A 27,893-nucleotide genomic window follows, 5' to 3' on the forward strand; every position below is an offset into this window, starting at 1 on the left:
TTGAATCAGTACCAAGTCAAACCAATGACAGTAGAGTTAGCAAACGGAAAGGAAGTCGTGTCTCATCACGCAGTGGGAGCCCTAGACTTTGCATTAGGGGGGAAATCAACGTTAGCTTATTTCTAAATGCTACCCATAGGAGTGTATGATGGAATTTTGGGAATGGATTGGCTTATTGCCACTCATGCAAGTATCCATTGTGCCTTAGGGAGTTTTTCATTTTGGGATAATGAAGGGCAGGAAACCTTAGTTCAAGGGAAAAATGGGAAATCCAAAGTTCATCTAGTCAAAGCAAACCATTTGCTTAAAGGAGCAAGGTCAGGGCAACAAATCTTCGTAGTAAAGATCAATAAAACTGATGATTCAAAATGCAGGAACGAACCTGTATGGCTTCAAGAGTTCTCAGATGTTTTTCTTGAAGATCTTACTGATCTACCACCTTCTCGTGAGATAGATCATGGGATAGAAGTTTTTCCAGGGAGCGAACCAGTTTCAAAAAGGCCGTACAAAATGTCTCTCCTTGAAGCAATTGAATTGAAGGAACAATTACGACAGTTGATTGAACAGGGGTTCATTCGACCGAGTAATTCACCATGGGGAGCACCAGTTCTTTTTCAGAAGAAAAAGGATGGAAGTTTTCGTCTCTGCATCGATTACCGAGGGTTAAATTAAGTGACAGTCAAGAACAAGTACCCGATTCCCAGAATCGATGAACTACTTGACAGGCTTCACGGAGCAAAGGTATTTTCGAAGATCGACTTAAGGTCAGGGTATTATCAAATCCGAGTGAAAGAAGAAGATATACCAAAGACAGCTTTCAATACGCGTTACGGTCATTATGAGTTTACTGTAATGTATTTTGGATTGACAAACGCACCAGCAACATTTAATTGACTAATGCAGGATATCTTCAGACCATACTTGGACGATTTTGTTCTAGTATTTTTTAATGACATCCTAATCTATTCAAAGACAGAGGAAGATCATGAAGAGCACATCAGGAAAGTATTACAACTGCTACGACAACACAAGCTATACGTGAAGAAAAGAAAGTGTACTTTCTTCACGCCTCAGATTGATTATCTCGGATTCATCGTGTCTAAGGAAGGAATTTCAGTTGATCCAGCTAAGGTTAAGGACATTGTTGAATGGCCTCAACCCAAAACCGTGAGTGAAACGAGAGGATTCTTGGGTATCACCAGATGGTATAGAACCTTCATCAAGGATTATGCTCTTATTGCAGCACCGTTGACAAACCTTCTTAAAAAGGGAAACAGGATTGTATGGGAGCCATAGCACCAAGATAGTTTTGATGAGTTAAAAGGATACATCACAACTGCTCCATGCTTAAAGCTGCCAGATTTCCCTAAACCATTTGAAGTGGTCACTGATGCTAGTGGAATTGCCATAGGAGGAGTTCTTGTTCAGGAAGGGAGGCCAGTCGCTTTCACTTCCCGAAAGCTGAAAATTCATGAGAGGAATTATTCGACCCATGATTTAGAGCTTTTAGCTGTCATTCATGCACTAAAGTTATGGAGACATTATTGGGCAAAAGTTTCAGCTTGTCACTGATCATAAGAGTTTAAAGTGGATTTTTATGCAACCCACTTTGAATATGCGACAGCGAAGATGGGTAGAACTTCTTTAGGAATTCGACTTTGATATTGTTTATAGAACAGAAAAGGAGAATGTGGTAGAAGATTCTTTAAGCAGGAAGTCGTTTAGTGGAGCAATATCGGTACTTGACAACCCCATCATCAACAAAGTCAAGGAAGCATCGAGAGTAGATCCAGAATACCAGAAGTTCTTAAAGATGGTTATGGAAGGAGGGAGCAATGATAAGGAGAAGAGGTTGATCAGGAATTATGCTTGTGATGATGAATGTCTATACTTTAGACATAGGTTGTGTGTACCAAAGGAACCTTCTTTGAAGAAAGCAATCCTATACGAAGCCCATGATACTCCAACTTTAGGACACCCAGGTTATGCAAAAACGCTAAATGCAGTCAAGAAAAGTTATCATTGGGTAGGATTGGAAGGCGATGCTTTACGCTACGTGCGACAATGTCTCTCATGCCAAAGGAACAAAGTAGAACGAGTTCTATTCCCCAGAAAGCTTTAGCCTCTAGACATACCTGAAATGAAGTGGGAATTCATCAGCATGGACTTTGTCACAGGATTACCCAGTGTACAAGGAGGATTTAATTCAATCATGGTAGTGGTTGATATGCTGACTAAAGTAGCTCACCTTATCCCAGTTAAGGTGACGCACACTACTTCTTATATCGCCCGCCTTTTCATAAAGGAAATTTTCAGATTACACGGGTTACCAAAGCAGATTATTAGCGATCGAGATGCTAAGTTCACATCGAAGTTCTGGACTTCCTTATTTCACGCTATCGAAACTCAGCTATGCTTTAGTACAGCTTACCATCCACAGGTAGATGGACAGACAGAGCGGGTTAATCAAGTGATTGAAGATATTCTGAGAGCCTACTGTAACAGAGAAGCTACCAAATGGATCCGATACCTTCCTTTAGTGGAATTCGCTTATAATTCGTCACTTTAGCAAAGCATAGGTATGACTCCACTTTGTGCATTATATGGCTAGGAATGTCTTTCACTGCTAAATTTTTATGATCCAACCCTGAGAGTAGAAGCTTCAAAGAGAATGATTGAAGACATGTCTGAGCAAACGAGAGCTATCCACAAGGATATCCAAGCAGCCCGGGACAGGCAGAAGCAGTATGCTAATGCGAAGAGATCGGATAGACAATTTGCAGAGGGCTATAAAGTTTTCCCTCGAGTATGACCCAAAAGAAGTTCACTATCCCTAGGGAAGTACAAGAAGCTCAGTGCAAGGTATTGTGGACCCTACACTATTACCAAAAGGATAGGATCCCAAGCCTACAAATTGGACCTACCGGCACATCTCAAGGTACATAATGTTTTTCATGTAAGTCTGTTAAAACCTTACATATCGAACCCAGATCATGTACTTGACGAGGAGCAGATTGTCATGCCAAGTCAGAGTATTCTTGAGTTACAACCTGAAAGAATAGTGGAGACTTGGGAAAGGATTCTTAGGAACCGAATCCTAAGAGAGAATTTGGTACAATGGAAGGACTACCCAACCGAGGATGCGACATGGGAAGACGAAGTTTCACTTCTCAAGGATTACCCTCAGTTCTTTGCGAGATGAGGACATCTCAAGTCCTTATGTTGGGGATAATGTAATATCCCAACCCGAGGTTGTGCTATTCCGAATCTTTTTCTTACGAGAACTTTAAAGAGAATTGAGTTTTTAAAAGTGTATAAATTCATCTTTCTTTTTGTACATTTTTTGAAGGAGTAATTACTGTATTCGCAAAGGAGTCTTGTGCTATATGTGTGTGCGTACTCATTGGTCGAAACGGATCGGAAAATGGACAAAGTATATGCACATTAGATTCAATTCAATTAATGAGGAATTGCTAGGAATAATGCAAAATTGAATGGTGAAAAAGCTTAGGGAAAAAACCATGGTTTTGGGCACATGGTTTGGGCATGTGTGGTGCATGAGGCAACCACTGCCAAGTGTCAAGAGCATGTGAGAAGGCACCTCTTCTAGAGAGATAATGGGCTCAGTTAACTACTCCTAACACCCTCTCACTAAGGCCCTGCACTCCCCTATATAAAGACCCCATCCTTAGCCATTTTTAGAGAAAATTTTAGAGCAAAATTTGAGAGTAAATTTAGGGTTAAGCTTTAGAGAAATTAGGGTTAGGGTTTGTGAGATTAGGGTTTCACATTAGGGAAAACCCTAATTTCCTAATCACTCATTAGATTTAGAGAGAGGTTGACAGCGAAGGAGCAAGGACCATAAGCACTAAGGTAATCTTGTAATTTTCAAGTTGCATATCCTCTTAATTGCTACAAATTAATGAATTTCAACATTAGATTAATTTCTTACTCTCTTAATTAAGCTCAATTAGAGCTCAATTACTCTCCTTCTCTCTACATTAATCAAAATCCTCTTACGTATCTATCAAAGAGAGAATTAGGGAGAGAGAAAGAGGAGAGAGAAGACTGTAGAAGAGAGAGAAAGACTGCAAGAAGAGAGAGAAGAAGAGTGATGAGGAGAGAGAAATACTAGATTTAGAGAGAGAAAGTCAGGAAAGAAGGGGAAGCCATAGAAGTTGTGAGCAAGAAGGGAGAGAAAGATTGTAATTGTATTAATGTGTCAAAAAGATGTGAAAATTTATATCTTCTCTCCTTTTATACCAATGTCAATGTGACATGGCATAATATCAATATTATTAACACTAATTTGTTATTCCCACCTTCTTACAATCCATCCCTTCCCAAAAGTTTTTGTCCTAAAAAACAAACCTAGAAACAACTAGAAAGAAGATGGATAGAACAGAGTACTACTTTGTTTTACAGCTTTAAAAATGGGAAATGAATGAAAAATGACCAGTACATGAGCTAAATTTGAAGAACAGAAGTAAGCCCCAACTATATACATGATTTGAAATACTTCAAAAGCAAATGGAGCCATAAAGTCTTCAACAAATAATCCCAGAGCAAAGTAGACAGCTTGCTGAGTAAACAGTCCCTGTTGCTGGACCAAATCTGCCATAACTTTTTATAAAAGTGTCCAAATGAGATGTACCATATATCAAAATGAAGCTCTTGAAGAGTACTTTAAGCCCATATAGATAGCTTAATTCTGAAAATTAGGTACGATAAAAACCGTTCTAAAACAGCATGTTGTCCTAAACTAGTCTGCATCACTACTAGCTCCATAAGCAATAGGCTTCAGCCCCACCAATGTCTCCCTCAAGTATGGATACTCATCCAATATAGAATAAGGTCTCCAAGAAGCCTCTTCAGATGGTAAACCTCTCCATTTGATCAAATATTCCACAATAGAACGTGATCGAAGCTTCTTTTCACGCTGACCTATAACAGCCTCTAGATGTACTGAACAAGACCATCTTCATCAATGGGTGGCAGCTCATCAATTATATCCACTGGATCACCATAATAGGGCTTGAGCTGACTAACATGGAAGATGTTATGAATCTTTGTGGAAGAGGAAAGCTCTAGTTTGTATGCCAAATTTCCAATTCTCTTAAGGATCCTGTAAGGGCCGTAAAACCTGTGGGCAAGCTTATTACTGGATCCATCTTTTAATGTAGAGTACTTGGATTTGGGCACCTTCAACAAAACTAGCTCTCCTTCTTGGAACTCTAAAGGCCTCCTCTTCTCGTCAGCATACATCTTCATTTGATCATGAGCCTTCCTTAGATTTACCTTGCATTGCTGAAGAAGGGTCTGCATTCTTTCCAACTTCTCCTTCCCATGAGGATTGATCTTTTCATTAAAGATGACTGTGGATAAGGGCACCTTGTCACCATATAAAGCCTCAAAGGGTAAAACTCCTATGCTCGCATGAGTGGAATTGTTGTAAGCAAACTCGGCCAGGTGTAACCAAGAATGCCATGAAGTTTGGACATCATAGCAAAAATGGCGAAGATAAGTCTCCAACCATTTATTAACTCTCTCTGTCTGTCCATTAGTTTGGGGATGATAAGCCGTAGATGGAGCTAATTTAGTGCCCATAGATGTAAATACCGCCTGCCAAAAGTTACTCATAAACTTTGAGTCCCTATCATGGACAATCACATGCGGTAATCCATGTAGTCTAAAAATATGCTCCATAAACTGGTTGGCCACTTGAGAAGCAGTAAACTGAATCTTTGTTGGGATAAAATGAGCTGCTTTGGTGAGTCTGTCAACCACCATATAAATACTATTCCACCTCTTCTTAGTAGTAGGTAAGCCAGTAATGAAATCCATATAATATGAGTCCATTTACCCGTAGGAATAGGCAATGGCTATAACAAACCTCCTGGCTTATGGGTGCTATCCTTATTTTGCTGACAAGGAATATACTTCATAACAAAGTCCTTGACATCTTTCCACAGTCCTTTCCAATAAAAGCTTTTGCTTATCCTATCATAAGTCTTGAAAACTCCCAAGTGTCCAGCTAAAGGTGAAGAATGTAACTCCTCCATAATTTTTTGCTTAAAAGAAGAAGTAGAGGGAATAACAATCTTGCCTTTCCACCAAATAAGACAATTTTTAAGCTGGTAATGCAAGTTTTCTTCCATAAGACCTTGCTGTAATTTTTGAAAGATTTGGCTGAATTCCTCATCTAAAAGATAGGCCTCCTGTAGTTCTTCAATCCAGTCATTATGTAATTCTGTCAGCTGACACTTTGCAAGCCCACATACGAGAAAGAGAATCAACCACTATGTTATCTTTACCCCTTGTATGAGTGATGTCAAAATCATAATTTTGTAATGTAGCTACCCAGCGACGTTGCTTTGGAGTGAGATTTGACTGAGTAAGGAAATACTTGAGGACCTGGTGATCACTATGTACTCTAAATCGGCTGCCATATAAGTAATGGTGCCACTTCTTAATCGCATGCAGGATAGCCAACATCTCCTGGTCATAAACATTCATGGCCATCTCCTTATCTGTAAGCATACGGCTCTCAAATGCAATTACTCCATGCTCCTGAAGCAAAGAGCCCCAATGCCACGGCCACTAGCATCACACTGTATAGTAAACTCTTTGGAGAAATCTGGGCATACTAAGATAGGAGCAGAAGTAAGGAGTTCCTTAAACTGGTTGAAGCTGCTATCTGCAAGAGTGTCCCAAAAGAAAGCCTCCTTCTTCAACCTGTCAGTCAAAGGAGCTACAATTTCCGCATAATGCTTTATAAATCGACGATAGAATGAAGATAGACCAAGGAATCCTCTAAGAGATGTAGTAGTAGTAGGCGTTGGCCAATCTCTTATGCATTGCACCTTCTTTGGATCACCCTGTATTCCTTTTTCACTGACTATATGTCCCAAGTATTCCACTTTAGTCTGCATGAAAGAGCACTTCTTCTCCTTAGTAAAAAGCCTATGATGTCTCAATACATCAAAAACCCTCCTCATATGTGCCAAGTGATCCTATAAAGTCTTGCTATAGATCAAAATGTCATCAAAGAACACCAAGACAAACTGAAAGAGGAAAGGTTGCAAGATCTTATTCATCAGGCTTTAAAAGGTAGCTGGAGTGTTTGTAAGCCCAAATGGCATCACCAAGAAATGATAGAGCCCACGATCAGTCCTAAAAGCACTCTTGACTTCATCACCCTCTCGCATGCAAATCTGATGATACCCTGATCTCAAATCAATCTTCGTGAAGAATCAAGCCCCCTTAAGCTCATCAAGCAAATCATTAATCCTGGGTATAGGATACATGTTCTTCACTGTTATCTTATTGAGATCCCTGTAGTCAATGCACATTCTGAAAGATCCATCTTTCTTTTTGACTAACAGGACTGTAGATGCATAAGGTGAAGAACTTGGTTCAATGAATCCCATTTCAAGAAGTTCTTTGATTTGCTTGGCTACTTCCTCTCGTTCACACTTTGATAATCTGTAAGGTGGCTTATTGATTGTCTTTGAATTGGACTCCAAATCAATGGGGTGATCCACCGCTCTCTTAGGAGGCAATAAAGTAGGTACTTCAAACAAATCTCTATACTTCTCAAGAAGAGCTGTCAAGGTTGGATGGTTTGCTGAATTATTGGGCTGATCTTGTGTTTCTCTATTCAAATGTAAAACAAATATTTGTGAGCACTTCTTGTACTCTCTTTTGAGTTGTTGAATGGTGATAAGCTGAAAATCAGATTTACTAGGAATTCCCTCTAAATGGATAAGCCGTCCATTGGAGATAAACTCCATATATAACTGTGAGAAATCCATAGTGATCATGCCTAATGTCATCAACCAATCACAACCAAGTACAATATCTATGGGCCCCATTTCCAAAGTGATCAAAGTTTACTTTGGCTTCAAAATTTTCAGCCAACTGCAAAGAAACCTATGGGTAGATCTGTGTGCTGATTTCTTCTTCACCATTAGCCACTTGTACTCTAATGGGCTGCAGTAAGTCTATGGGAACACAATTTAACTTGTCCATGATGGACTTATTGACAAAACTATGAGTACTGCCACTGTCTATCAAGATGAACACTGGCTTTCCACATATGCTTCCCTTCATACAAAGTGTATTAGGGCTCTTAGATCCCGTCCAAGCATCCATAGAGATAGAACAATTAGTGGCAGCAAGCAACTCATCACAAGATCCACCAGGGTCAAACGGAAAATCTCCATCTGAATCAAAAGGAAAAGAGTCGGCTGGATCATAAAAGTACTCTTGTCCAACTTCCTCCTCAAGATCTTCATTTTCAACATTGATTACCACTGCATTAGCTTCATCTATGTCATCTTCAAAGTCCTCAAAAACTAGCATACTCTGAAGCTTTGGCTTGACATTTTTGTATACACACTTTAAAGCATGATCATGTGTATACTTTTCTCCACACTTGAAACATAAGCCCTTGTCCTTCCTTTCCTTGTAAAGATCCATGGGAATAGATTTGGGATTTGTATTAGCTGAAGTGGACTTAGGCTTGTTGTCCCCCTGTTTGAATTCAACCTTTGGACTGTTTGCTGTCCTGAAATTACTTTGAGGCCTAGAAGCATTAAATGGAGGATAAGTTGGTACCCGTAAGCTCCCATTAGGCACATGATTGCTGCCATAAATGTTACCAACTTGTCCTTGCTTTAAAACAGTCCTTGGCTGTCCATAACTAGGCTGAAATGAAGATTCTTTCCTATACTTTCTTCCATAGCGCTCCGCAAGCTCAATAGCCTTGAGAAGTGAAGTAGGATTTTGCGCCATAACATCAGCTGACAAAGATGGCTCCAAACCATACATAAACTTGTGAAGCTTAGCCTCATCACTGATGCTTTCCACATACATGGCCAAGTTGAGGAATTGGTTTGTATATTCTCTTACACTTAGGCCCCTTTGTTCCAAACCATACCATCTCCGTGCTAACTTCTCTTTCTCAAGAGGCGAAACAAAGACTTCAGCCATAAGTGCCTTGAAAGCTTCCCAATTCTCTACAAGTATATTCTCTTTCTTGATATACATCCACCAAGTATGGGCAAATCCTTCTAGATGCAAGGAAGCAAAGTAAATCTTCATATCATCAGTTTTAGGGTATATATCAAAGTAGGACTCCATCTTAGAGGTCCATTCCTCTAAGTCTGATGGTGAAGATGACTGTCCATTAAATTTGGCTAAAACAATTTTATCCTTAAACTCCCTTTCATGAAAGGGTTGCTATCCCAAAATTGGCTGATCAGGATTACCAAGTACAGAGCCTCCAAATTGAGACTAAAATCTTCCAACAGGTGGCTGAGAATTACTATGTAATCTTCCTGTTGGTAGAGTACCCCTGGAATTTTGAGTATGCAGTCCAAAAGCTTGAGTATTGGCCCCATTCAAACTGCCCAAATAGTCATCATGCCTTTGTGAAGCTTCTCCTACTTCATACTGACTATTTGGAATGCCTCTTCTTCCAATAATCCCATTTCCATTACCATTTTGGTTAGATGGCTGAAGTGGGGCTGAAGGGCCACTGTTTGAACAAGCCTTCTCATTAACGTCTCTTGATGCCATTTGCAACTACATGAATTTAGAGATTTGTGCCATGAGTTGTTCATTGGATTCAACCAACTTATCAATAGAAGCCTTGGTCTGATCAGTAGATAGAACCATTTGCTCCATTCTTGAGAAGATGGCTTCATGTCGTTCCCTATGTCTTTATTCATGGGCACACAAAGTATTATTGAGTATGCTGACTTCTCCTTGTTGTTGAAGCTCTTCAGGGTTCTCTTGAAGTGTGCTATCTATCATGGAATCCCTAATTTGCTAAGCATAATCCTCCTAGACCCAGAGGAGCCGTAACCCCATTCAGACGGGGAGCCTAGTGTAGGCGGCAGGGCACCATGGGAGGACATGGAGATCCCTCCCATCCGCGCATCGGGCCCTCGAGGCAAGGTACTACCTCCTCGAGCTCTACGAACCACAGAAATGCCCATAGAGCCTGAAGATGAACAAAACAATGAAGATGATGAGCAACAGCCTAGCAATGAAGGGCAAGAGCTACAAGACGTACTTCAATAGTAGCAGCATGCCCTTGCATGGCGCATTAGAGGCAAGCGTAATTAGAAACCTCAAATGTAATCTTCCTTCTGTAATGAAAAATACTTTTGTCTATGACTATGTCAGAGTGCTCTAGCTCCTTTTTGATTGTGTAATTAACTAATTGTACACGAGTGATCTAGCTCAAAATTCTTATTTTGATATTTTTTCTCATCTACAAAAGTTCTTGCGGATGACACGAGACTTTATCCCGGAATCCTATGCTAAAGGTACCTATAGCTAGACCCTTCCTCACTAGGATTACATAGTTAGCCCCTTGGTTTATAGGGGAGAGGCACAAAAATTTTGAGAGGGCTTTCACTGCCCATACATAGAATCGGTCAAAGGGTGTGAAGTCTATGTGCAGGATGGCAATATCTTGCTTTGGCATCCTCTCGATATAGTGTACGATGGCTGCTTGTGGGCCGAATGCCTTGCGCGTGGCTCACCCATGCGTTCATGTCAATTACGTTCTCCAAGTACAAGACATATTAGCACTAACAGTAAAAACCAAACTGTACTGAGCGACATAAGGCATTTGTTTACCTCATCCAAATCGTCTTCCTCTTTGTTCGTGTTGAGGTTAATGGAAGACCTTTTGTGTGTGGTGTCTTTTTCTAGCTTGGAGTTGGGGGCAGGGGGGTGCATCGTCCTCTACAACGAGCAATGCTTGGATGGCCATGCATTCCTCTTCTGACACCAGGTCTTGCTCTACATTCTCGACCTCCTGGTTCATGAGGGTGACAGTTTCTAGTATGGAATCACCAAGGGGGAGGAGCATGTCACTCGAGGGGTCAGCAATGTTGTCTAAGGGGAATTCAATCTTGATGGCAAGCATCCCCCAAGCATTCATCCATTCGAAGGTTGCATGCTTTATCCAAATCATGGAGAAAAACAGGTAATATCTCGCCCTCGTTAAGCTGTAGAGGAATCCATTTACCCTTTTTAAGCATCCAGTGCTCATAATGAAAGCGAATATACAATGTTGTGCGAGATCTTAGGTATCTTATGCTAATATTTTGCCCCATGTTGCATCTATAAGTGTACCCATTGTGCAGTCCTTCCTCCACAATTGCACATTTCTCACCAAGTAATGCCTCAAAAAGCTCAAATTCAACCTCCTTGTATACAAACATAGTAGTAGTTTAGCTAAATGGAAGGTCATGAAAAATGTGCACAAAGACATGGATTGCACAACACCAACTCAAACCCAGAGGTCTAGCCGTTGTTCCAAACTTCATTGATGAACACATATCCATACTGGTCTTATGCTTGAGGGCAAGCGCTGACCAAGCATCTAGTTGGGGCCATTCTAAGCTATGAAGATCAGGTGGTGAGAGAGGTTCGAGTTTACCATACTCTCTCGCTTTATTAGGAATAATATGCGTATGCAAATAAAAGAATACCCTCCTCTGATTGAGCTATGATGGAGGCATTCCAGCGAGCATCACCTCCCCAATGCTCGTATGAATCGATGTGAATGTACCCGATAGACTTTGGAGAGGTTGCTCTTCAACGAGACTTGAGGGGAAGATGACTACAAAAGCACCAAAGTAAGTAAGCATGCAATGATTTATATTGAAGTTGAAGAGCAACAATGTGATACACGAAACAAGAAACCTACAATTCGTAGAGAATGCCCTCTTTCAAATATTATTACGTTCATGTATGTCCGATAATCCAATGAACAATCGCCACCACTCCGCACATTTCTTCTCCTTGAAACCAAGAAGCCTCCCTTTCCAATGTCGGTCTAATACATCGCATTGCCACACACGATAAGGGCCAATCGCTGTGGGTTGCATGTAAACCCAAGAGCCTCTCTCAAACCTTGTTGCTACCCATTCTCCACCATTGTTTAGTGTGTTATGCAACACAAGTTCTTCAATCTCGTCTTTTGGTCATTGATGGTGTGTGCACGGGGTGGTCATTTGAATGGAGGAAGGGGGGAGCTAGTATGGCTTGAGAAAGCTAATGCGAGCTTCTAAGAGGTTTGGTGAAGTGTAGGTTGTGGCAGCAATGGATAGCTTGAGAGAGAGCTGATGGAGAGAGTTTTGATGGAGAGCTTTTGTGAGGTGCACCAAAGGAGAGGTTGAGATGTATGCATCAATGGAGACCATGGGAGCCTCGGATTAGGTGCACTAATGGAGAGCTTGAGAGTGGAGAAGCAACGGAGAGCTTGGGAGGGATGGTGCACTTGTAAGCTAGGAGAGCTTGAGAGAGCTTAAGAGTGGAGAAGCAACAGAGAGCTTGGGAGGGATGGTGCACTTGGAAACTTGGAGAGCTTGAGTGTGGAGAAGCAATGGAGGGCTTAGGGTGCAGAGGAGATGATGATTCTTAGCAATGGAGAGCTTGAGAGGTTTAGAGAGAGAAAATGGGAAGGAGAGGATGTGGACTAACAAAAAGTTTACTTGCAATCAAAGGGAGCTTGGGAGAGGGATACTAGAGATAGGAAATGCTTTTTTGACCATAGTATAGGTTGGGAGGGAGTTTTAGAGGGAAAAAGTGAAGTTTTGAAAAAGTTTCATTTTTTAAAAAAACTAGGGTTTTTTTATGCACAAGATTTTTTGGTGGGGCTAAAAGTGCATGCATTTAATAACCCCCCACCCCACCCCACCCCCTACCCCCCTTCCTTCTCTCTAGGGACAAAGACATAATGAGTCTGGAAAAGTAGACTTCCCCCTACTCTGTGGAGGGCCCCAATTGTTACCACCATCCTCTTCCTATTGGCCCATTCATAATCACCCCTTAATCTAAAGGTCCCTTTTGAGGTCCAAACTTTTCCTAATGGGGCCTTCTTTTCCACAAATTTGTCATCTTTTTTTACCTATTCTCCTATCAACTACGATAATTAATAGGACATTTACCGTGACAAATAAGAAAGATAAGAAGAGGTTCCCTAGAGCTGGCCACAATCACCATGAGCACTACCTCTTCTTTCAATCGCCATTTTGAGGATAGAATGTAGTGTGAACCCGCACCCTAGGTTTAGAGAAAGAGAGACAAGGGGAGAGAGAGGCAGAGACATAGATATAGATAGAAAGAGAATACTATATGACCCCTTGGCCATTGTTGAGTGTTGAAATGACTTGTTTTTTGGCTGATTTTTGTTGTTTTTGAGAGTTGAATGGTTGATTTTATGGGATGATTGGTTGATTTGGAAGTGGATTGAGAGTGTTTTGGATGATATTGATTGTGTTTTGGAAGATCATGATGTTTGTTGATGGTTCTGTGATGTTCTGATAGGTTCTGAATGGTTTTGTATACCTTCTGTTTTGTTCTGTTTGGTCTGTTTTGTTCTGATTGTCTTCTGTAAGGAGGGAAGGAGTATTGATTGATGAAGAATGAGATATTGTGAAAGTTATTGAATGGTTTGTGAGAGTTTGGAATGATTTGAGAGTGAGTGATGAGGTTTTGATGACCTTCTGTAGGCCTTCTGTAGGTCTTTTGTAGAGCTTCTGTAGACTGTTCTGTTCTGTACTGTAGCTGTTCTATAGACTGTTCTGTATGCTTCTGTAAGTGTTCTGTGGAATGTATGTGTGATTTTGGGGAAAGTTTTCTAGCCTTGGAAAGAGGTGAATACAAGTGCAAAAGAGCTGAAGGAAGTGGAAGAAGTAGCTGCTGAAGACTCAAGAGAAGACTAGAGTGAAGTGACAGTAGTGAGCTATGAAAGGACACTGTAGTGGCTCTGGTGACTCTTCATATCAGACATACCTCTTGGGAGGGGTATCCACGACCTAAGAGTGATTATTGAGAGTAATTTTTGAGATATTGTAGTGAGGATATGATGTATTATTGATGGAGTGTGTGGGGGAGAGTCAGAGATAGCCAATTCTACTCAAACAGAGTGATTGTATATGAGAGATTGAGAGAGAAGACTATGAAGATATTGAAGATGAATACTATGTAATGTTTTTCCATTCAAAGATGGTGTATTCCTTTGCTTTCTTTGTTCTATTGATGGATTTTATGAAGATATTGAAGAATATGGTTGATTCTATTAAAAACCGTGGGAGATCTACATGATGCTGCATGAAGATTGGTTGTGCCTGGTGTTCTTTTCTTCATTGTGATCATATGAAATATGAAAAACAAGCTTGTTGATGTTACAAGATAGATTTTCTTGCAAGAGAATTCCCTTTTCCTTGGTGTTCCTCTCGGAGCTCCATGTTTTTGGTGCGCAGCCGGGGAATCTTGCCATCAACAAGCACCAAAAGAGGCTGAAAATGAAGGAAATGGCATTGCCAAGAAGAGAAGAATTCAATTGATGATTGTAAAGTTCCTTCTTCCACTGAAGAGTTGGAATTCCTCATAATCAAAGCCACTTTCCATAAGAAGTTCATCCCACAATGGCAGAAACACATCACCATCATGATGCATGCTCTATGTGGTGGACAGTTTCCTCTTCCTATTGAAGCAGTAGAAACTTGCATCTTGGTGGCAAACTGTTTGGGAACAAACTGAAGAGAAAAAACAGAGAGAATGAACATCCATGGAAGATTTGGCATTCATTGAGAAGTTTCCAGACAACATCAAGTGGGAGATTGTGAAGAAGCTTCAGGAGTCTTGGTCTGTAGAGGTTCACAGGGACAAGAAGGAAAAGAGTTGGAATTTGTTCGTGGATGCTCAACAGCAAGATACATGGGATGCTTGGTGTACTGATAATCTTCTGTTTGTTCAATTAGCAACCCACTGGAAGTTGGTAGACAGAGTGTTTTTCACAACATACACTATTGAAACCATCAGAAGCTGGCATTACTATAATGATGGCACCACCACAATGCTCAGACGTATGCATTTTGACACCTTTAGAACCGAATACCTTCCTCTGTGCAGTGGCATGAAAGCAGAATTCAGGGACGTTGAAAAGAAAGAAGTAGAAGAAATGTTGGCAAGAGAGTCCTCCAGAGACTGAAGCCTTCTGTTAACCCTCTGTGGAGCACTAACAACATAGTGGAGCCAACCCCCTGATGAATGACGCAATAAAAAGGCAAGCGTTAGAACGAGTCCAGAGGTACGTGAGAAGAGAGAAAGCAAAAATCAAGGCTGAGAACGAGCTAGCAGCAGAAGCCGCCTTTGACGCCCTTGCGGAACTCTTTACAGAAGTCCCAATGGCACATCAAGCCCTTCCTCCTCCTGCTGGAGGTCCACTTCCAAGCCAGATCCGTCCTGGAAATATTGATGACAGACCAGCGAATGTAGTCCCATTGCCAGTTTTTAAGGGAGAGTACAATGAAGACCCCGATCTTCATGTAGCAGAGTTTATGGTAGCGTGTGTGGCTAACAATGCCAGAACCCCTGAGCATTGGTTAGCAATATTCCCCGCCACTTTCAAGGGCACGGCGTTTCAATGGTATGAAAGACAAGCAGCAGGAACTTTTGGCACATGGGACGACCTGAAGTTGGCCTTCCTTACTAAATTCAGGCGTGAAGGTTTTGAAGAGCGGATGAGAGAGGAATTCATGAACCTAAGTCAGTCCTCTGGAGAAAGAGTAGAAGCCTATGTCTCACGAATGGAATCCATCCTGAAGAGATGGACTAACCATAATCTAGATGATGGCATTCAAAAGGGGGTATTTCTAAGAGGATTACAACCAGAAGTCCGTAAGTTTGTGGAGCTGCAAAGACCAGCCACCCTGCAAGCTGCAACAGAAGGTGCAAGACTGTACGATGAAGTGGAAGCTAGATTGGCGATGAATACAGGAAGAGGAGTCCTACCTCCTCAGGTGCCAGGAATGATGTACCCACCAAATGCAGTTCAAGGACTGTTCCCTATCCCTACCAACAGATGCCCCCGGTATCACAATACAGTGCACCAAATCCACAGTGGCCACAATCCATGCCTCAAATGATGGCTCAACCACAACAACAATGGTCCCAACCAATTTCCTCAATGCCAAATCAGCAGCAACAGTGGAACCCTACCAACTGGAGCCAACAGTCAACAGTTCAAACAGGAGCTCTGAATCAGAACCAGAACAGAGACCCCTCTGTACCAGCCCAACCCGTTTATGCAGTAATTACAGAGACTCCTCAAAACCCTCCTGCCAGTACGTCAGGAGGAGAAAGCTTGAAGGATTATTTATCCAATTCAGTTGCAAACATAAAAAAGGAGTTGATGGATGTGATTACAGAGCAGCTACAGACGTTGAAAGTGAATACCGCAAGCATATCCAATGTTGCGGGAGCAGGAAGAGATGTGATGCGGTCAAATACTTGGTGTGGTAAGTGTCATCAAGCAGGCCATTTAGCCACTGAATGTACACGAAAACCAACTATCCCTGGAGCCTTTTGTTCCTACTGTTTGCGGAAGAACCATACAGAGGACATTTGCTCTCTGAAGGAGATGCATGATAGGAGAAGGAAGGAAGAAGACGCAAGATTCAACCTGCTGGAATCCAAAATGACCACACAAGATATTGGACCCAAGCCTAGAGAGTTTGGTCCTAATTTTGGACCCAGAAGATTTTCCTCTCAAAGTTATAGAGGAAGACAGTCTGGCGGTGGTCAGAGATCAGAAGTGGAGTGTTACAGATGCGGAGAAAAGGGACACATCTCACCAAATTGTCCAAATCCTCGAAGGTCAGTGGATTACAAGCCCTTATGCAGTCGATGCAAAGGAGAAGGCCACACTGCAAAAGACTGTCCAAGCCCAGCCCCAGTGAAAAACAATGCTACTGATAGTCCGTCCAAGGCCCAAGAGCCTACCTCCAATTTAGTGGAATTGGAAGTTGCTGCCATCACGCGTGCAAAGCAAAAGGAACCGCCTATCCAGAAAGAAAATAAGCCTCCTGCCAGAACAGTGAAGTTCAATCTTCCACCAGAAGAACAGAACAGAACAGAGCCTAACAGTGCCGTACAGAGCACTGCAGTGCCACAGAGAGTTACAGAGACAGTTACAGAGACAGGACCAGAGGTCCAGGAGACAGAAGAGGAGGAAGTGCCACAATTGGCAGAAGAAGTTCCTGTAATTCCTTTGTTGGCAGAAAGAGGGAAAATGAAAATGGGTGTTGCCCCATTCCCTAACCGATTAGAGAAGCCAGTGGATCCAATTAAGGAATACGATCTGGTCAGAGATCTAGATACCTTTAAACCAAACCTCACATTCCAACAATTATTGATGTTGTCTCCCAGTTGCCGGAAAAGATTCAAAAGTATACTGACAAAAAGACGTGGTTTAAGGATTGCTCCTTCAACAGTGACAAAGTCCAACAAGGCTCCAGAGCCTGTAAAAGAAGTGGATGTGGCTAATGCTTTTCTAGATCCGGGTACTCCAGAGACTGGCGTATGGATAGAAGGTTGCTTTATTTCAAATACACTGATTGATGGTGGTTCATCGGTGAACATTATGACGGATGTTACAATGAAGGATCTAGGCTTACAGGGTGTGCAACCAACCCAATGGCTCATCAAACTGGCGGATCAGAGTAGAATCAAGCCTTTGGGCATTCTTCCATATGTGAAGACTACAGTGGCTGGAAAAGATTATTGGCTAACCTATTTGGTGGTGAAGCCAAACTCTTATGGTACATCCTATCCCCTGTTACTAGGTAGACCATGGCTTTTTGAAGTCAGAGCAAGGACGGATTGGTTCAAAGGAACCTTGACCTTGGGTAGAGGACCCAACAAAGTGGTGCTGAAACTGTATGGTTCTCAAAAAGGACATGGATCCACCTCCTTGGAATTATCTTCTGACTCCCCTAATGAGGCTACAGATGGAACATCAACAGACGAAGATGCTGTCAAACAGATCCTTCCCAAGAAAACAGTGGCACATTCCTTAACAGTGGATATTGTAAGCCGACTTCCAACAGATGCAAAGCCATTATCAATGGGTGAATACTTCCTGCCTGAACCAGAAATGACTTCAGAAATCACTTCTGACAGTGAGATAGAAGCATGGATGTACTGCTCTCCCTGTTACATGGTCACAGCAGAAGCTGAAGCAGAGACAGAGGCAGGACAGGAACCAGAGAATCTATTCTTCTGTTACAGAGCTCCTATAGAAGCAGAAGCAGAAGCAGAAGCAGAGATAGAGACAGAAGGGGTTGGGTTTGATATGGACGAAGAAGATTATGAAAGTGAGCCAGAAGAGTCTATCCCACCCGAAGAGGATACATTTGAGGAAGAAGTTCTAGAAGCATCAGAAGCCGATGAGCTCATGCTATGGGACAGAATGGCGATGGTACCATTTGGTCTGGTAAATGGATCTTCTCATATGCAAAACCTTTATAAGAAATGGATTAAGAAGAGCAAGCCGTCTTTTAAGTGTGGCTCCTGCCGTCTTACCCCATCCTTGCCAAAGAAAGATGATGATGATGCACCGTGCCAACAAGCACCAGTCCCACCAACCCAACAAGCATCAGAGGGTCCCTGTTATGTGACGTTCCTGGATGTATCATCAGAAGATGAGTCTTCAAGCCAAGAGGTAATTAATTTTGAAACCAAACCCGAAACAGCTCTAATTCCATTCCAATATCTTAAAGAGCAACCTAAGTCTCCACCAAAAGAAGAAATTGGTTCTAGTGGGACATCAGAAGAGGATACCATTCCCTTGAAGGAGTCAGATCTCTACCCAGAAGCAGTCCGCGGGACCTTTATCCGTGAAGTAGAAGGTGAAAGGCAGTTAACCTTTGTGGATGCAGAAGGCACTGAACGACACTTGAAGGTGGGTAGCAGTCTCCCAAAAGAGGAGTTGTCAACTTTGTACAACTTGTTAAAAGAGAATTTGGACGTGTTTGCATGGTCCTACAAAGACCTAAAGGGGATTGATCCCACAATATGTCAACATCATATTGACTTGGAGCCTGATGCCAAGCCAGTACGGCAACGACAAAGGCGAATGAACCCGAATTATTCCACATTGGTGAAAGCAGAGTTGTTGAAGCTTCTAGAAGCCGAGTTCATTTATCCAGTGGCAAATAGTGAATGGGTTTCACCCATCGTGGTTGTACCCAAGAAGAATGGCAAATTGCGAATATGTGTGGATTTCCGAAAGCTTAATTCCAAGACAAAGAAGGATCACTTTCCTATCCCTTTCACAGACCAACTGTTGGACACAGTGGCAGGACATGAACTTTATTCTCTTCTGGATGGATTCAGCGGATACAACCAAGTCCAAATCGCAGAAGAAGACCAATCCAAAACAACCTTCACCACAGAATGGGGGACCTACGCTTACCGAGTGATGCCATTTGGGCTCTGCAATGCCCCTGCTACTTTCCAACGAGTCATGATGGCCGCATTTCAAAATCATCTACACGACTTTATTGAGGTATATTTGGATGACTTTTGTGTCTATAGTTTGATCAGTAAACACTGGGACCACCTGGAGCAATGCTTTGATCGATGCCGGGAGTACGGGATTTCCCTCAACCCCGACAAATGCATCTTTGGGGTCTCTTCTGGAGTCCTGTTGGGCCACATTGTCTCTGCACAAGGGATATCAACAGACCCTGCAAAGATTGAAAAGATCGCAGCTCTGGCAGCACCCATAAACCTCAAACAGTTGAGGGGATTCCTAGGCCATGTGGGTTACTACAGAAGGTTCATAGCCCATTTTGCGACAAAGGCAACCTCCTTGCACAAGCTCCTGAGGAAAGATGCAGAGTTTACTTGGACAGAAGAATGTGACAAAGCCTTCCACACTCTGAAGCAGTGTCTGATAGAGGCACCCATTCTGCAACCTCCTGATTGGACGAAAGAGTTCCATGTACACACTGATGCATCAATTGAAGGTTTAGGTGCTGTCCTCTGCCAGAAGGGCTCCTCGAAGTTGGATCAACCGATCTATTACGCAAGCCAAAAAGTCACTGATAGGGAACGGAACTATACAGTGACCGAGCTGGAGTGCTTGGCAATGGTGTTTGCCCTGGAGAAGTTCCGCCATTACCTCCTATCTACCCACTTTAAATTTTATGTGGATCATGAGGCCCTGTCCTTCTTAATGAACAAAGCAGATGTGAAAGGACGAATGATGAGAAGGCTCCTGTTATTCCAGGAGTTCGACTTTGAGGTGATTACTAAGCCTGGTCGTTCCCATGTTCTGGCTGATCATCTGTCGCGTATCCCACAAACTGCAGACGAGGAGCAGGATGATCCAGACCTCCCTGATGCTTCCCTATTCTTGGTAGAAACTGTCACTCCCTGGTATGCGGACATTGCCAATCTGCTGGCAACCCAACAGTACCCTCCTGGTATTTCTAGTCGGGAAAGGAAGAAGCTCATGCTAGAATCAGCCCCCTACACCCTGCTCGGCGGTGCACTGTACAAGAAAGGCAAAGATGAAGTACTCAGAAGATGTGTTGTAGGGGAAGAGATTGGGATTGTTCTGAAGGCTTGCCACGACGAGCCATGTGGGGGTCACTTTGCAGGAGAAGCTACAGCCAGGAAGGCTCTGCTAGCGGGATATTGGTGGCCTGCAATTCACAAAGATTCCTATGATTACTGTAAAAGATGTGATGCTTGTCAAAGAATGGGGAAACCCACGAAGACAAGTGCCATGCCATTGCAACCTATCCTTCCTTTCAAGCCGTTTGAGAAGTGGGGCATTGACTTCGTAGGTCCGATCGACCCTCCCACCAGAAGGAAACAGAACAGATACATCCTCGTATGTACGGATTATGTCACAAAGTGGTGTGAAGCTAAAGCCCTAAAGCGGGACGATGGTAACAACGTGGCCCTGTTTATGTACGAGAATATCATCACCCGTTTTGGCAGTCCCTTAGAGCTGGTAAGTGACAGAGGCACTCATTTCCTTAACAAAGTCATGGAAGAATTGACAGAGTTGTATAAGATCCGCCATCGCAAGTCCACTCCTTATTACCCCAAAGCCAACGGCCAAGTCGAAGTCACCAATCGCATCCTCTGCTCGATTCTGACAAGAACAATTGCTGCACATCATCGTGATTGGGATGATCGACTTACAGAGGCCCTCTGGGCGTACAGAACCTCCCATAAAGCAGCAACGGGACAGACACCTTTCCAGTTGGTGTATGGAACAGAAGCTGTTTTTCCTGTTGAACTGGAACTACCCTCTTTGAGAGTGGCGATCAAAGAGCGTTTGGGGGATGATGATTCACTGCAACGCTATCTCCTGCACTTGGAATGTTTGGACGAAATTCGTCGGATGGCTCTACAGTGCATGGAAGCCACGCAAGCTCGACGTAAGGCTTACCATGATAGTTTCATCAAGCACAAGGAGTTCAAAGAAGGTGATTTGGTCCTAGCCTATGATTCACGCTTTGGCAAGTTTCCTGGCAAGCTCCAACAGCGGTGGATGGGCCCCTATAAGGTACTTGCCGTCAACCCTAATGGTTCTGTCCAAGTGCAGACCGTTGATGCCTCTGATGATCCCTTTCTGATTAATGGATATCGCCTGAAGAAGTACTTCCCTCCTTGGGGATCTTGACAATTACGGACACTTGATCCTTTCCCTCGTTGGCGCGGCACTGTACTTGTTATGATGCTACTTTTGATAGCCGTTCTTCAATCACTTCTGATGAAGAGGGTGCAACCCTCTGTCCCCTCCAAACCCCCTTCTAGTCTTGATTTCTTATCCTCTATTTTCCACCAGCGACAGTGGCGAGGTTGGTTCTGACAAATGGTAGTTCTACCATTCCCTTGCTCAATTCGAAAAAAAGAGAAAAAGAAAAAAAAACAAAACAAAACATATCGGTCATGGGAGAAAAGGACTTAGGTCCCTGTCATGCCGACCTATTCTTCGAGAAAAGGTGGAAACACCCTCGGGAATAGGGAAAAAAGAAAAGAAGAAAAAAAAAAACGAAAAAAAAAACAAACAAACAAATCTGTTATGAGAGAAAAGGAAGCAATTCCCTGTCATAGCAGGCCTCATTCCAAGAAAAGGTGGTAAACACCCTTGGGCGAGGAGCTGGCTGTGGAAAAGGTGGTAACACCCAGCAGTCCAGAAAGTGGATTCACTAATTGATATCCCTAGGATTCAATTCCGAAGTTGCCTCCCTTGGTACGCTGCGTCCTGGGTCTCTCTGCAAAGTGTCTAACTGTCCTCTAGCAGACGACATATTCCTATCCAACACAATGTTCGATTTGATGGCTACCTCCCTGGGTACGCCTCTTCAACAACTGATGACGCGATCTTCATCGACAACCCCTTGAGTGATGTGAGCTTTCATCCTAACCGGATGGGGAAGTGAGTATAGGCTGCCCCTCTGTATCTATCAACCGAGAGTGAGACAGAGGGTGGGGCGAGAGACCAGTCTTTTCTCTTCAAATCGAATGAGAGGTGAGAAGTGTGAATGAAGTGTTGCACGCACGGGATGGGCCTCTCAAAGCACAAAGCACGATTTGTTTCTGTGCACTGCACCATAAGGCTCCCTGGCCTTCCTTCTCGCACCGTATGCCGGCACAGGGCGGGATGCACAGTTGCACCAATCAACTTCGCACAAGGCATACACCCTTTGCACAAGTGATTGTGAGGATTACATCAATGGGTTTTAAGAAAAGGCTGCCCTCCTGTATCTATCAACAGAGAGTGAGACAGAGGGTGGGTTGAGTTTGACTGGAGTTTCTTCAATCAATTACCGAGAGGTGAGATTGAGAGACGTTACAACACTTGGAGTCAGGTATGTTCCCGTTTCCCTATGCACCCACGGGATGGGTTTTTACCGTCATCACAAGACACATCACCCTGTTCTGTGCACTGCACTGTAAGGCTCCCTTGCCTTCCTCTTTGCACTTATGCCAGACGGGTTGGACGCACTAATGCACCATCAAATGTGCACCCTGGCCTACTCCTTCTGCACCATTTCCCCCTTGTCAATTCCTCAACCGGGTATGAGATATGGGTTTCAATCATTCTTCTTCGAGTGATATCAGTCATGGGGCGAGTGACTGATCTTTCATTCCAATTGAGTGACTGTGAGTTGAGTGCAATATCCCTCATCATCGACGAATTTCCTGCGATTTCTTTCATCAGCTACCTCCCTGGGTGCTGCTGCGTGGTCCCTGCCATGACGGACGTGTGCCGAGAAGATGCCTTGGTCCCTCCAGCGCCGACAACAACACTGGACGTGCCATCGACCCTCAACCTTGATTCTTGACGAAACGGGCCAAGTTTTTCTAACCCTACAACTTCTGTTTCTTAGTGATGTTCATGTTTTAAGTGTGGGGAAGTTAGTGGATGGTCTGTGGCGTGGTCCTAGGTCCCTGTTGCTCGGTTAACCCTATCCGTTAAGGTCTTAAGTGTGGGGACGCGTCCCTACGCGTCTCCCGTGCATATTTTTCTGCATATGCCTTACCCTGCTCATGCATGTATGCCTTGCCTTGCTTTTACCCTACGGGGGTCCCTTCCCACCCACCCAGTTATGTTCCCCCCACCTTTGGGGCTGTTCCCTTGCAGTTTTCCTTCATTCCCTGATTTTGTGGTCCTGTCCTGTGAATGCATCCTACGTTCACCAAAATCCAAATCCAACCTTATAGCCCTATTCCTCCCTTTGAACTGCTCATTTCTCCTTTTTACCTACCCCTGTTCTGGTGCACGATTTTTGAGTTATTAATTTTTGAAGCATTTTACGCAATTTAGACGATTTTCCATGTGAACACACTTTTCTTGCTTCGGAACCGTGATCTGACATCATAGCCCTGACTAGTGCTTTTTCCCTTATAGTTTTCCTTTTTATTCCGCATCATTCTGATACACGGTTTGTCCGTTATTAATTTTCCGGTTTTTTAAGACTTTTTCGTGTGTATTTTTGACATTTTTCCATGTGAACCTGCCCTATTTGCATCGGAATTCCAATTTGATTTGACAACCGTGTCCCCTGTGCCTTCCCCTACCTTTTTCCTTTTTTCTCCACCCTTTTTCGACGTTCGGATTTTTACTTATTAAATTTTAAATGAGTTTTCGGGAGTATTTTTGGAGTTTTTTGCATGTGAACCCCTCCTACTTCCGCCGGAATTGCGGTTTAACATGATAACCCTGTGCCACTCCTTTTTGCGGACATTTTTCCTTCTTACTGCACGTCATTCCGGTGAACGGTTTGTCAGATATTAATTTCCGATCCCATTTTCGGGTTTTTTTTTGGGTTTTTCCCATGTGCACGCGTCTTATCTTAGTCGGAATTATGTTTTGACGTGATAGGATTGTCGGGCACATCTTTCTGCACAGTTTTCCTTTTTTCTGCACTTCATTCCGATGCACGGATCTTTCGATATTAATTTTTTAAATTGCGTTTTTGATTCGTTTTTTGTGTTTTTTGCACGTGACCGCCCTTTATCCCTCCCGGAACCCCCGTCCCATATTTTTCTTGTTTCCCCCCTGTCATCCTGCCCACTTTTTGTTTTAACGATATTTCGTTTTGACGTTCGGATTGGGAGTTATTAATTTTTCTTTATTTTTATGAGTTTTTACGCGCTCTGTCCCGCGTGTGAACGCGCCCGTTTTCGATTTTACGCGTTTTAACGCGCCCCGGTCATGTCCGCGTGCTCCGTCCCTGTATCCGAGTGCCCTTTCCCTCCCGTCACCGCAAATTTTTTTACCCCCGCCCCGCGCATGCGCGCGGGACAGGGGCGTCTCACCTTTCCCTCTTTTCTTTTTTTTTAAAATTAATTAATTACCTTATTTTTTAAAAATTTATTTTACCCCACCCATCCCCCCAATGGACACCCTCTCCCCCCCCCCCCCCCCCCCGAATCTCAACCACCATCCCCCTCTCTCTCTCTTTTCTCTCTCTCTTCTTCTTTATCTCCTCTCTTTCTCTCTCCTACCCATCTTTCTCTCTCCCCGACTCTCCCCTCCATCTCTCCCCCCTGCTGATTCCTTCAGCCTCCTCCCTATACCTCCCTTCTTCCTCCATCCCGCCCTCTTCTGCTCCCACCGCCTCCTCCATCGCTTCCTCCCTTTCTTCTTCCTCCCCTCCTCCCTCCAGGCAGCGCCTCCCCCCGCCTCCTCTGTGCCTTCTTCCTCCTCCCTCCACCTCCTGCCTCCGCCCTCCATCGCCCCTCCTTCCCCCATCATGCTCCTCTTTCCTCCTCCCTCTACGCAGCGCCTCCCGCCGCCTTTTCTTCTCCTTCCTCCCCTCTCCTTCCCCTCCTTCCTCTCCCTCCTGCCTCGTACTCCCTCCCCCGGTCGCCTGCTCCGCCTTCGCCCGCCAGTCGCTGGCTCCAACGCCGCCCACGCCTGGCCTCGCGTCGCCGCCCCGCCCTGGAGTTGTACGCCGTCATCACCAGTGCCTGGACGCCAGTTGCTGGCCCTCGCCGCCGCCCTTTCGCCCTCGCCGCGAGACGCCAGTCGCTGGCCCTCGCCGCCGCCCTTTCGCCCTCGCCGCCTAGCCCGCCCTCGCCGCCGCCGTCGAAGTCGCCGCCACCGCCGACGTCGCCGCCGCCACTCGGCCCTCCTTGCCACCTCTCCCACTGGCCGTGCCGCCACCCCCCTCTTCCTCCTCCTCCTAACTAACCCTCAGGTTAGTTCAACTAACTTGAATTAAGATCATTAACCTAATTAGTAGTTAGTCTAATCCTAACTTAGTTACTAACCCTATCCCTTAGTTAATTAACCCCACCACTTTGTTAACTAACCCTAGTTAGGATAAAACTAACCCTAACCTACCTAACTAACCCTAGTTAGGATAAAACTAACCCTAACCTACCTAACTAACCCTAGTTAGGATAAAACTAACCCTAACCTACCTAACTAACCCTAGTTAGGTTAAAACTAACCCTAACCCCACCCCCTAACCCTAACTTACCCATAGTTAGGTTAGTGTTACCCTAACTATAGTTAACCTAGACTAACCTAATCATAACCTAACTTAATTAACTAACCCCAACTTAGTTAATTTAACTTAGTTAACTAACGTAACTTAGTTGATTCAACTAGCCTAGTTGACTAACCTAAGCAACTTAGACTTACCTGACTAGCCTTAGGTAGACTAACCTGACTTACCCCCACTAACCAGACTTACTTGACTTATGCTTAACTGACTTATGTGATTAATGTGATTTAGGTGACTTAATTAATCACTACATTAATTTTTCTATTAAAAAATTTCAGAAAAATTTCTAAAAATTCCTTTTGCCAGTTGTCAATTTTTGGAAATTTGTCTGCTGAGAATTGCCTACCCTATAATTTCTGAAAATTCCACATTTCTTAAATTTACCCCTAAATTGCCAATAAATATAGAAAATTCATTTTAAAAATTATAAAAAATCCTCAAAAATTTTAAAAACATTCTAAAAAATTCCCCTCACCTCCCTTTCTCATTTTCCATTTATTCAAACATAAAAAATCATAACTAAAAATAAAAAAATAAATAAAAATAAAAAACCAACACAAACCAACTTAACACATCTGCTAAGGTGTTGTCATTGTTGTTTTACCAGTGTTCTTTACTTTTCCTTTACTGGAACTCTTCCGTGCGCATTCTTGCATTACATACACACCCCTTCCAGGTATTTATTTTATGTGCTTTATTTTTATTTTCCCCCTTAATCACAAATTAATTGTTAAAATGAACCCTTTAATTCACCCACCGTTTCCACGCGCATTCGCACTAAACACACATATTTTTTAATTAAAATCAACCAGCCGTTCACTTAGCACGCGCTACGTGCGCTAAAGAGGCACTTTTAAATTTTAATTAAAATGAACTAGCCGTCACATGAGCACGCGCTGGCAAAAAAGCGCTCCACATCACCTTAAATTGTAATCAATGAATTGCATTTAGAGACCAGTCGGGAATCGAAGTCCAGGAATCGCATAACTGCACCGTTTAACCTAATAATTGGTAATTAAATTTATAATAAGGAACCGCCGTTTTCTTATTAAGGTTTATCACCTAATAAAAATTCACCCATTTTTAATAATTGATTAAAATGAACCCTTCATTTAATTAATTCCCCCCTCACTGCACTTAATTCCCCTTTTTAATGAAGCGTTTCGTGGGATGGGTATACGCAGTTCTTAGTGTTATTTTCCATGGTCCAGTCTTGGTTCTATCACAGATGTCGTATTGATATGTGTCGGATATGGTATGGTTTTGGTTTCATGTCTTAGTTACGGTTACGGGTACGGTATGCAGTTTTTTTTTCTTTTATTGCCTGATACGGGGTTCAGGGTGTTTGTCTGATGCATCGCATGAAGCTTTCGGTCGCATTTGTCTCAAGGTCATGTCAAATTTTTCTAGGATGTGGTTTGCTTGGGGTTAGTAGGTCGTGTCACGTTTGATTGGTAATTCTCTTATCCTTGGTTTTTTGTCTGTTGCTATGCAGGCATTCTCCTTGATTGTCTGTGTTTGTGGTGTGTGTGTAACCATCTGAATGGCGCCTTCTCATGCTCCTCCCCCTATCCAGTACGTCCCACTAGTTAGTAGGGATTACTCGTCCCTACTTACTTTTGAGCCCCTCACGAAGGCAGGACTTGCTACTTTTGTGGCCACTCCTTTTCCATTACTTCCAGAGGATCCGTCCTTATGTGATGAGTTCCTGGCCTCTTACAGCAAGAAGACAGGAGTAGTCCAAGGCATGTCTATGACATTGACGTCTCACGGCTTAGGGAAGGCTCTGTCTTTACCCTTCAAAGGAGAACCTTTTGTGACCACTCGTCAGCTCTTCTCTAATGAAGAGATTCTCAAACTGTTGCAGAAGCAGACAAGGGAAGTCCTTGATGTTAAGAAAGTGATAAACTCTTCAGGAGTTTCGTTTTCTATGATCACTGATCCCGTATGGAAGACGATGTGTCAGTTCCTTCAGGACAGGTTCATGCCTGCCAAAACGCCATCCCACTATTTGTCCAAAGAGCTTTTCACAGC

Source organism: Lygodium microphyllum, chromosome 16 (genome assembly GCF_053477565.2).
Source record: "Lygodium microphyllum isolate KBCC chromosome 16, Lygodium_microphyllum_v1.1.10, whole genome shotgun sequence".
Taxonomy (NCBI): Eukaryota; Viridiplantae; Streptophyta; class Polypodiopsida; order Schizaeales; family Lygodiaceae; genus Lygodium; species Lygodium microphyllum.